The sequence below is a fragment of the Scomber japonicus genome, chromosome 18, assembly GCF_027409825.1.
Source record: "Scomber japonicus isolate fScoJap1 chromosome 18, fScoJap1.pri, whole genome shotgun sequence".
NCBI classification, from domain to species: domain Eukaryota; kingdom Metazoa; phylum Chordata; class Actinopteri; order Scombriformes; family Scombridae; genus Scomber; species Scomber japonicus.
In genome coordinates, this window is record NC_070595.1 from 13,078,747 (window position 1) to 13,090,340 (window position 11,594).

Below are 11,594 nucleotides of genomic sequence, written 5' to 3' on the forward strand. Positions count from 1 at the left end.
TATTATTCTAAATATTGTAAGTGCTGATAACATCATCATCATCATCATCATCGTCATCATCATCATCATCAGACTTATTTTTAGTTCTTGTCATATTTGATCAGCCCCCTCAGTCTGTGTTGATATTTGTTGTGATGCAGGAGGACTTGTGCTCACAGTGGAGTGGTGCTCCCCGCTCCTCTTATGTCCTCCAACATGTCACTCTTGTCTCCAGCAGCTGCCTCATACTAATGGCCTCGACCTTTCTGCCCCTCCACTCTCCTTCAAGCTCTACCGTCATTATCGCAGCTCGCTGTCACACTCTGTGCTGCTCATAATTAATATAATTGGATTTTATGACATTGACAGACATCAGGGTGGAATGAGGTGAATGGTGACTCGGCAAAGAAAGATAACAACAATAATAATGATGATGATGATGATTGTGTGGAGGCTGGTGAAGACAGCAGTGTGATTATGATAATAACCACAAGTATGTTCAAAATGAGTTTTAAAATAACTGCAAAGGTGATTTTAGAGATGATGATGATGATGATGATGATGATGATGATGATATTGATAATAATTGTTATATTTATACTAAAGATCATGATAAAAGAAACACTTTAAGTGAAGAGTCTGATGTTAATGTACATCACAGTTTGGGTTTTCAATATAAAAGTCTTGATATTGTGTTACTGTACTATGCTGAAGGCATTCAGGCAACAGTGGCGCTGCATTTCAACCTGTTTCCTTAAAGAAAAGTTCCACAGTTTTTCTAGTGTGTCTTAAACAGTCAGATATGAACACTGAAACAGGTTCTCCTCACTGTAATCATTCCTCTTTTTTACTTGTAAAAAAAAGGAAACACAAGTTCACGTGTATGTTTTAATTATTTTACAGCTGGCATGTAAATTATTTGACACCTCAGCAGGCTAGTGCACTCCAGCCAGCATTGGAGGGAAGTATAGTTACTCAAGCACTGTATTTGCATATAATCCACCACATTACTAGTCACTTCAGATTAAGATTGTACAAATAAAACAGATGATGTATTTTACATTACTTTTGAGAAAATAATTTACACAGACAATTTTTTTCCTGATAAGTGTAAAAAGAAAAGCCACAGTAAAGAAACAATTATTTGCACAATGTGAGATTTTTAAAAAATGTAAAAAATAAAAGGGGAATGAATTCTTTTTACAGAAGCTGTATATCTGTATATGTATAATTAATATACCACTCAGTGAGCCTGTTTTGCATTATGAGTACTTTAGAGTAAATTTTGCAACTAATACTTCTGTACTTTTACTTAAGTAGGATTTTGCTTGCAAGTATTACTTGTGAAGGCATATTTTTATACTGCAATATTTTTATTTAAGTGAATAATCTCACTTCTTCCACCACAGCAAAGCAGATATAATTCAAACCTCTACAGTCACACTTTCTTCACAAAATAAGCAAAACTTTACATCTCTCCTCTTTGCTGCATTAAAACTAGGATGATGATTATGTGAAGGAGGATGGAGGGGGGGAGATGACGTTGATAATTAAGATGATGAAGGGCAGGTGTGGGTCGAGCACTGGACCTTCACAACTTTAGGTGCAAACACGGCTGGTTGCCTGGCAACCATGCCCACCCGGTGGTCCTTGTAAGGGCTGGATCGAGGGTGAGATGAGGGGTCAACTGAACTCTACCTTCAAACCCCACAGCATGCTAAAAATAGACCAGCTCTGTGTGTGTGTGTGTGTGTGTGTGTGTGTGTGTGTGTGTGTGTGTGTGTGTATGTGCGTGAGTGCATGAGTGCGTGTGTGTGTGTGGAGATACATAGAATTAGTGACATCAAGTGTACGCAGAAGGATGGAGGATGAGATTTGGGGGAAAAGTGATACAGGCCAATGAGTGAAGGCAAAGTGTGACGCACTAGCTGAGCTGCTGTAAGGCTGCTGTAATACGAGCCTTTTTTTCTATCTGTCTTCTCTGAGAAAGCTTCATCCCCTCCTGCCTTACAGTACTTTCCTCGCACACACACACTCTCTCTCTCTCTCACACACACACACACACCCATCTCCTTTTATAAAAATACCCAAGGACAATCCTCACTATTAATAGGAAGTGTTGTCAACTGGCTCTGGAGAAATGGGACCTTCCTTTCAGCTAACTATTTTTGCGGCCCTTTGTAGCCGTGACCCCTTCCACTGTCAATTACATTCATTTTCCAAACTACTGCATCCAATAAAAACAGATTTTACATATGAAAAAGAAATAAGAAATATAAGAAATTATTTTTCTTACTTCCATGAACTAAAATGTTGATTTATTAAAGCATTAAAATATATAATCTCTTCACATGTGGTCTGTTTTTGCTTTAAGGCCATGGCCATTGTTTTCTACCCACGATAAGCCCCCACAGAGAATTGTTCCAGAGCAGCAGTGATAGACTTGGTGTTATATTATTTATTTGGCTCCTCTTTCAGCACCAGGCTCTTTTGGTTCCAGCTCTCGAGCGGTAATCGAGCTCCACGCATACTGCAGGTGATTTATAGCCCCGGGCTCACCCTGACCACTACGGACTGACTGTGTGTGTACAATAAATAAACAGCAATCCACTGGTCTTGACTGAACGTATGTGAATGAGAAACATTTGTTATAGCTACTTATGTACCAACCTTGAGCCATTCATCAGCATTCAAAAGATCTGTGAAAACTGCTTTTCTATGACAGACTTTTAATATTTTAACTTAGAAATAGACAAATCAAGACTAAAATATTTATTTCAGTATGAGGATATATTAGAAAAGGTCATTTTTAACTAGTTTGTGCATGCAAATAAACTAAAATTATAGTACCAGTCAAGTCAAGTTTTTTCCCCTAAATGAGAAGGTGTGTCCAAACTTTTGACTGGTGGTGTAATTTGAGGAACAATATGATAAATCAGCTGAAAGATTATAACTATGTTTTTGTTTTCTGCATTTAAACTCATTTAATTGTTTATTTGTATGTAATGGCTTCTTTAACACCACATTTAGTAGTCAGTGTCTCAGTTACATACATGTGTTCAGCCCTCATGGACTTATATGATAATTAAAACAGCTGCAGTGGTGAAACATTTGTCAAACAAGAACAAAATGTCTTACATTATATTGCAAACCAAGAAGTTTCAATCTCAGTGCCAATCTCCAAAAATAAAATCAGCCACACTAAAAAGTTACCTTCCTGAATCACAGCTCAAGTTTTTTAGAATCTCTCATCCATAAAAAAAAATCATCATTATCATCGACATTAAGAACATTTTATAGTGGTGTAGTACTTAAATCATCATATAATGAGCAATAAAAATTCAAATGGACTTACATACTAACTTATTGCTTACACTGTACATACCATCATTACTACACATCCATCCTAATACTGTACATATACAGTACCAGTCAGGTTGGAAATAATTTTTCACTCAAGTGAATGGGATAGTGTGTCCAACCTATTGACTGATACTGTAAATAAATTCATTTCTGTATATGTTATTGATCATTAATCACACTAGTTTAATACTAATTAACATTTATTAATCTCTATAATTTATCTATATGGACTCCGCTACTGTTTGCATTTTCAAACGTTGACCTGCATTTCATCAATTCTAACTGGCACATTGTGTAATCTCAATGATAATAAAGATAAATCAAAATATTTCTAATATAGTGCAGCTTTACATGTTTCACTTTTTTCAGAAATGTTTCACACCAGCTTACTGTATGATGATTACATTAATTCAGTATCAATTAATATCAAATGGCCCTCTGGGAAACTAACATCTAAAAGTGTTTACTCCTCTGTGTGTGCGTGCGTGTGTGTGTCTGTCTCTGTTAGTGTGTGCGTGTGTGTGTGCGTGTGCGTGTGTATGTGTGTGTAACCTAGGAATAGGGCTTGGGTTGGGACAGCACTTAAAGCTTAGCACCATTCCAGTTAAACACCTGTCACACACACACACACACACACACACACACACACACACACACACACACACACATACAATCATGCATACCATACACTCTGTCTGTCTGTTTGTCTGTCTCGCTGTCTGTCCGTCTGTCTGTCTCCCGCTCACACTTGAACATACTGTGACATACTCAGAAATGTTGACACTTGTGTTTGCAAGGTCACATTTCTATACTCCCTCACATGGCTGCTGTTCTCCACTACTTGTTTTTCTCATTACAACCTGCAGGACTCATGCATATGCCTCAAAGCTTTTTTGTCTGTGCCGCTAAAAGCTTCTGTCAGACATTTTTGGAGTGTGTGTGTGTGTGTGTGTGTATTACTTTTATTATAGTAGATTACCTGCCTGCCTGTGTGCGCCAATGTGCACATTGGTTGCAGTCAATTGGATCTGCAGCTGGAGCATCTTTCAGTATTCGTCTGTGTTATCATCCTGTAAACTGCTCAAAGACGTGAAGAGGCCAAACAAAGAGTCTGCCAATGCTGACCAATGAAAAACAAGCAAGGAGGTGATAGACACTGACAGTTACTGAGCACTTTTGTCCTCCGCAACCTCTCTCTCTCTCTCTCTCTCTCTCTCTCTCTCTCTCTCTCTCTCTCTCTCTCTCTCTCTCTCTCTCACTCTCTCTCATAGTGGACTCTTGCTCAACACTCATCCATCATCCTGTCAGCACTGCTGTTTCTCCAACCCTGTGCATCCAGTCATTCCCAGCCTGCCCGTGCTCAGGCCCGTATATGGTGGGGCCATCCGGCAGGGGAGCCACAGGGTTAAATATACTCTGAAGCTCCAAGAATGCCAAACTCCAACTAACCTGCCAGGCGGAGCGCGCGGGGGGGGGGGGGAGGAGGGGGGTCCAACACACACAGTGGGCACATGTGCTCAGTGTCTCATTAGCATAAGCATTTTCTGCAGAAATTCTAATGAACTGGAGTCACATTTATGAGGTGCAGTCAGAAATATTTAATGTCTTCTTCACCCATTGTGGCAGGGAACTATTGAGTGTTTGAGCTCTCTGTATGAAAAAAAATAAGAACATTTCCTACACATTTTGTCACACATTAAATATACAGAAAAACAAAGTAGGAGGTGCAGATTAAAACAGCTGGAGAGAGACAGTTTGAGATACACTTTAAGATTGTAGTCTCATCACCTTGATTGTGTTGAACTTATGATTTTTTCTAGACTAAATATAATACTAGTACTTTTTTTTTACTATATGCTACACTTACACCCAGAAAAATCATTTAATGTAATACATGAAACTGCATCAATGCATCAAAATGAAACATTCTGAATTTTTCTGTGCATATTACGTGTATTTCTTCGTAATTTGTCATATTTGCTTTCATTGCATTCTGAGATCACATGACCACATAAACACCTTTTTATATATTTCATTAATTCAGTTATTTGTTCACTTATATTTTGTCTAGATTAGAATGTATTTTCCAACATTAACTTGTAAATGCAGTTTTAAAGCCCTCCCTGAGGAGGAAATACATCTAATTCTGATGTTGCCAGTCTAAAAGTTGGTAAATTTAAACATACTGAGTCTTGAAATACTGGAATAAGTTTATTATCATTATCCATGATGTTTAAGTTATTAATCAAAGAAGGTCAACTGCCTCTGTAACCTCCAAGTCCTTCACAAAAAACACATGATCTCAGTGTTCTTAATAGTAGCTACAGCCCTGTTTCTTTAGAAATTATGTCTGTTTGAATATAAGGCACAGTCTGTAAGTATTAACAGCACCGTCTACACACAAAAAAATTCAAATTGTTGGTCCCCGAAGAATCTGTGGGGTTTAGGACTATTTGCTGTACAGGATTATTGGCTTAATGCGTCTGTAATTGGAAATCACAGCCGACACAGACTAGTTTCCGCACTTCTCTAGGAGACAAAAACAAATAATAAATCAAACTGAATTACATGCAAGCAGTGTAGTAGCGGCCACTGAGCCATTTTGTTGATAACATAAGCCTTATAAAAGACTGGACAGGCTTCAGTAAACAAAACCACAACACAGATCTTGGAGACAGCGTGTAGTGTGTGTGTGTATGTGTGTTTTTCTTAGATCTTCTTGGCTCTACTCCATCGCAAAGGCCAAATAGATCTTCTAAGGAGGAAGTGGCTCTTTATCAGTTTCCAATCTCTTCTTGGATGACTGAGGAGTGACTAAGGCAGAGGGGCGTGCTGTCAGGAGATTTTGTGACATAACACAGCAACACGAGAGCCTGAAGTGTGTCCTCACTTTGTGTTCTCGGGGACGCACTTACTTAAGAGAGCACCCGACCTTGGTTAACTTCCAGGGACAGTTTTTGGGAGGCACGTGGCAGTAAAGCGATGAAGCGGGTGCAAGAGAGGACAAGAGTTATGGGCTGGTGAAACAGAGAAGAAGGAGATTTCAGGCGAGAGATTGCTGGAATGGCAGGAGTATATTCACACATATGAGCTGAGATACGATAGTCACTATTAAAAAAGCTACTGTCACTGCAACTGTTGCAGCACTATTGTTTTGCCTAAAAGTATATATTTCAAATAATCACCTTGTATTTAATACATAATATGAGCATAAGTAGATAATGTTAGTCTTACTGTATTTACATGCCCCTAAAAACAGACTGTTGTCATCATGTAAGAGACACAAGCTGCAATGTTTAAACTGTTTAAATTTATTGTATGCTGTTTGTGCAACCATCACCGCTCTCCCCTTTATTGTCTTCCATAAATACACAGATGTACATTTAAATCTTCCAGAAACATAGATAGAAAAGGCTTAAATTACCAAATTATTGGGTTTTATTGGCAAGTACCAGCATTAAATAGTGTATAAGAGTTATTCCGCTGTCATAACTGTATGATAAATATGAAGCTGGAACCAACAGGTGGTTATTTTAGCTTAGCATAAAGACTTGAAACATGAGGGAACAGTTAGCCTGTCTCTGTCCGATCTGTACCATCACCTCCAGAACTCACTAATTAACATTTTATGTCTCTATAAAGACAGGTGGGCTTTTAGGAGGGTGTTATGTGATTGACTGTTTCTTACCTGGGTGCAGTTGCCAGGCAACCAGTGGAAACTCCAAGAGGTAACTTCAACCCAACAATTGCCGTTTTTCAGTTCGATTTTTGTTTGAACAATCATTTATCAATTATCAATAAGAAATGAAGTTTTCTGTTTACATCCTCACATCAGATTTACTACTATATTACTACAGTGCATGTGAACGCACTGTGCACACATTCCCACCTTGATGTAACCTTCAAGCCTCAGTGTAGCATCTAGGGGGGTCCTCGCTTGCAGGGTGTCACATTCTCAAACCTCCCTGAAAGAACACCGAAATTCTGCCATTGTGTCATAGCTGCCTGCCCACATGCCCGCTGCACTATTTATACCAGAGGAGCACAACTGCTGCTATAGGTACAGTTACAGTGGGGCACTTCAAACCCCAGCTGCCCTGCCTCAGCTAATAATACAATGCAGTATACACGCTGCTTAAACACACACACACACACACACACACACACACACACACACACTACTGCTAGCTCTGCTGCTACTTTTGGCCTTCACCATCCTACCTCAAATTGGTCCTTGTTTCTATCACAGTGATGAGCAGCCACAGACAGCCAGCCATGACGTGCCCACCTCCCACACCGAGGTTCCTGCCAACAAGCCCTCACACACACACACGCACACAAGCACACACGCACACACGCACACACGCACACACTGGTTACATCATGACTGAGCCTGTCTCCATCCCAGCTCCAAATCATTATGCACATAATCATTTTATAGGGAAGTACAACTGCAGTATGTTTGTGAATGTAATGAAAAAGCCCAATAATGCAAAAAAGAAAACTATTCACAAAGTAAGAGTCTGTGAGTTTTAATTGGACTTTTTTATACTTTTATGAGCCTTCCAACACACACTTTTGAAAACATGTTTTTTATCTTGAGATGGTAATGAAATGTGTTTTTTAAACATCAGGTGTAATAAACTTTTTCTACATGCATTTTAAAGTCAGTGTATGATGTTTATGTTGATTTTGAATTGTTACTATTAAAGAAATGATCAAATGTTGATCAAATGTAAGGGAGCATTTCATTTATTTGAAATTTGGCACTGATACTTATACTGGAGTCCACTGAAATGTACTTTTATACTTTTATATGATATTTTTGTCATTTAATTTTGGGCACAACAGAGCACTGAGGGGTCAACAGTGGAGGACGTCCTCTCTCTTGCCCGTGCTATCTCTGGACACTTAAATGTGCTTAAGATTACAACCACAACAGAAAGCCTGACATGTAACCCTAACCTTCTATGAGCGACAGGTTGCACCTTGCAAACATAAACATCTGACTTTTGCCAGTTGATATGAAACCATTGGTTAATCAAAGTCACAACAAGGTTTGTAAAGTAAAGTTAATAATTCACTGATGGAGGGATAATGTCAGTTTAATAAAGGAAAGGAAATTGTTCTTCCTTAACCTGAACATAGATTATATCCATGTTATTATGTAAAATGTTTGACAAATATCAGACCATTAAATAGAATTGCCTCTAGAAATTGTTCATTAAGGGGTCAAGTCCTGTAAATGTATTAAAAGTTTAATCTATTTTCAGCAAAATTAGAAATATGTCTTTACAACATTGAGGGAATGTCCTTTGGAATTCAAATCCACCTCAAATGACTTTACATCCATAATACACACCTAATAATTCTTCCAAGTAATGATCCCAAACTAGCTTTTCAAGAATCACCTCCTCACTGTGTGTATGTGTGTGTGTGTGTGTGTGTGCGTGTGTGTGTGTGTGTGTGTGTGTGTGTGTGTGCAGCACTATCACTGTGCAGCATTATCACTACTGTGTTTTATTAGCATTAGAGCGCAGTGCTTAGAATGAGCCGCAGTAACCTGATCCCAAAGGGAGATTGAGCTAAATGTCAGTGAGCCACCTTGAGCTTTGCACCACTACGGCAGCACCGCAGGTCAGAGGGGAGATACACAGCGGAGCAGCTTAAACACAAACTGCAGCCTGGGGGCAGAGAGGGAGACACGTAGAGTGAAGTAAAAACAGAGAGAAAGACATGATGAGACTGCAAAGAGAGAGAGGAATGAGAGAAGTCTGATAATGAAGGATGTCACCTGGTTTATTTTATGGTTATTACAAAGTTCATTAATCTCACCTTCCTGGCTGGGGTGGAAATACTGACAAGAAAATGTGCATAAAGATGGACATCAATATACACATATAGGCTTCATTTATCAAAGAACAAGTTTTGGTTACTTAAGAAGTATTACACAGGCCAAACCAGTCATTGATTGACCATGTAAATCCATTTTCTGTTTTGAGAACATACATACAGTGAAGTGCAGATCAGTGTGAGCTTAAAGTCCATCAAAATAAAAAGACATCTCACAACTCTCCAGCACACCATGCACCACATTTATCCACCAAATAAAGCTTAACAATATTTCAGACAGGAAGACTATCTTTTGCATGCTGACATTGTTATTTTATTTCTCATCCCTCAATCATTCTGATCCTTCTCATAGCTCATAATTTCTTGCTGTCATTTCTGGGGCATCAATTAAGACGTCAGCTGTTTACATCACCTGGTCACATCTAACCAATAGCACATTGACACTTCTTCTCTGTCAGCTTATCATACTGCAGCTGTCTTTTTAAATATGTTTTCTCCCTCAGTGCATCACTTCATCAACCTCATCAGCCTGATCAGTCTCAGCCATGGGAGGGTCTATCTTGCTACTGCTCAGGACTGAAGCCCTTCGATTCAAAATCTCCCTGCAGAGTCCAAGTGCCAAAGACTTTTGACAATACCTAATTATCAATATCTGTGTAGTAAACAGCTCTTTTTTTTCATTCTCTGGTTTATCCTGATTTAAATTTTCGTGACTTTCTGACCTTCATCAAGATGATTCCATTATATATGATTAATCAATTCATCATGTGACTGAAAAATCACTATTTTGATTGACCAGTATGGCCACATGATGAATCAGAATGTACCGTTCCAGAAATTCACAAGAAACATTTAGCTTACATAAAAGAAATATCCTGTTGAGATGCAAATTTTGCAATTTGTAATTGAAGATATTAGAAGTTACTGATGTAACCAAACCTTTAGCATCACAAAAACATTCCTAACTTACCTGCCAGTCAATTTAATGATAAGACCTAAGTCCTTATCATGCATATTCAATTTGATGCTGCAGAGTTTCTTTTTTGCCTTTGGCCATGCATTATACCTTTAACAAAAACACATGCATACATTCTTATCACTTCTGGCCCTGTCATACGTCGTAAAATGACAGTACAATATGGGACAGGGTGTTAGTGTTCATGGTAGAATATGCTATTTAGTTTTATATCCGATACACATTTTGTATCATTCATACATATCTGATAAAAAGTGGTGCAAGGGCTTGACATGATAGTATGATGTCACATCATGCGTCTTATAAAACACCATAAAATGAAATAGTGTTGCATGTCATGTCACCCAACAATATCAGCATCACAGTCACAGTGTACGTGTTTACACCAGAACAGCTGTTTAAAATTTCTAAACCGATAATTAGCAGCTACTAATAGTTGTTCTTTTTTCATACATTATCAACAGCCTGCCTCTCCCAAACTGTGGACCTAGCATGCTTTCCGCAGCAATAAATGGGGCTTAAGTGAACTGAACTCACATGCTGTTCATAGATCCTAAAAGCCTCCCTCTCCCTCTCCCTCTCCCTCCCTATGGTTCTCTCCTTCACCCAAGCTCCTCTCTCCTCTTCTCTTTCCTCCTGCTTCCTGCCTGTCTGCATATGTGTGATTATGACGGCATCACTCTATCTATATCACCATCAGGGCCATCAGGGCACTGGAGAGGAGAAAGAGTAGATTTGGATCGTGTATGCATTGTATGCATGATTTTCTTTAGTCCCGACACTGCTTCATATTAAAATCACTGCTTTTGTTTTTCCTCTTATTGTAAAAATGTATACCTAAGACATCACACCTAAAAACAGAACAATTTCAAACTTCAAGTCTGAATAAGTTTGCAAACTGCAGCTGCAAAATCAGAAGCGACGGGTTTCTTCTTTTGCTCTTGTCTTATGTCCACAAACATGCTCACACATTCTCAGAGTAATACTGTCATGTGTCCATCAACGTCCCCGACCTCTTGTTCACAAAGTGTGATGTTGCCCCTGCACATTGTCCTGACCATGCATGTTCTCTTATGCCCATCTTATTTCCAGCTTGCCGGGCAGTGGACCCCCTCTGCAGTTGTTGCCCTCTCCAACCCCCCCAACCCCCCGCCTATTCTTTACCACAGGGCCATCCCTGCCCACCTATTTGTGACGTTCTCAGCCAATGAGGATTGAGTGCATGGTGGGCAAGCACCAATGAGGCCACTTTTTCATCTGTATAAAACTTTTCAGGACAGTTTGCCGGGTTGCACTTTCTGTCAGTCCAGGGCTCCGAGAGGAGAGCAACAGCCCAGAGAGAGAGAGAGAGAGAGGGGGTAGAGAGAGAGCAAGTGTGAACGCAGGGGGGTTGCCAGTTCTTAATCCCAATCCCACACTTCAA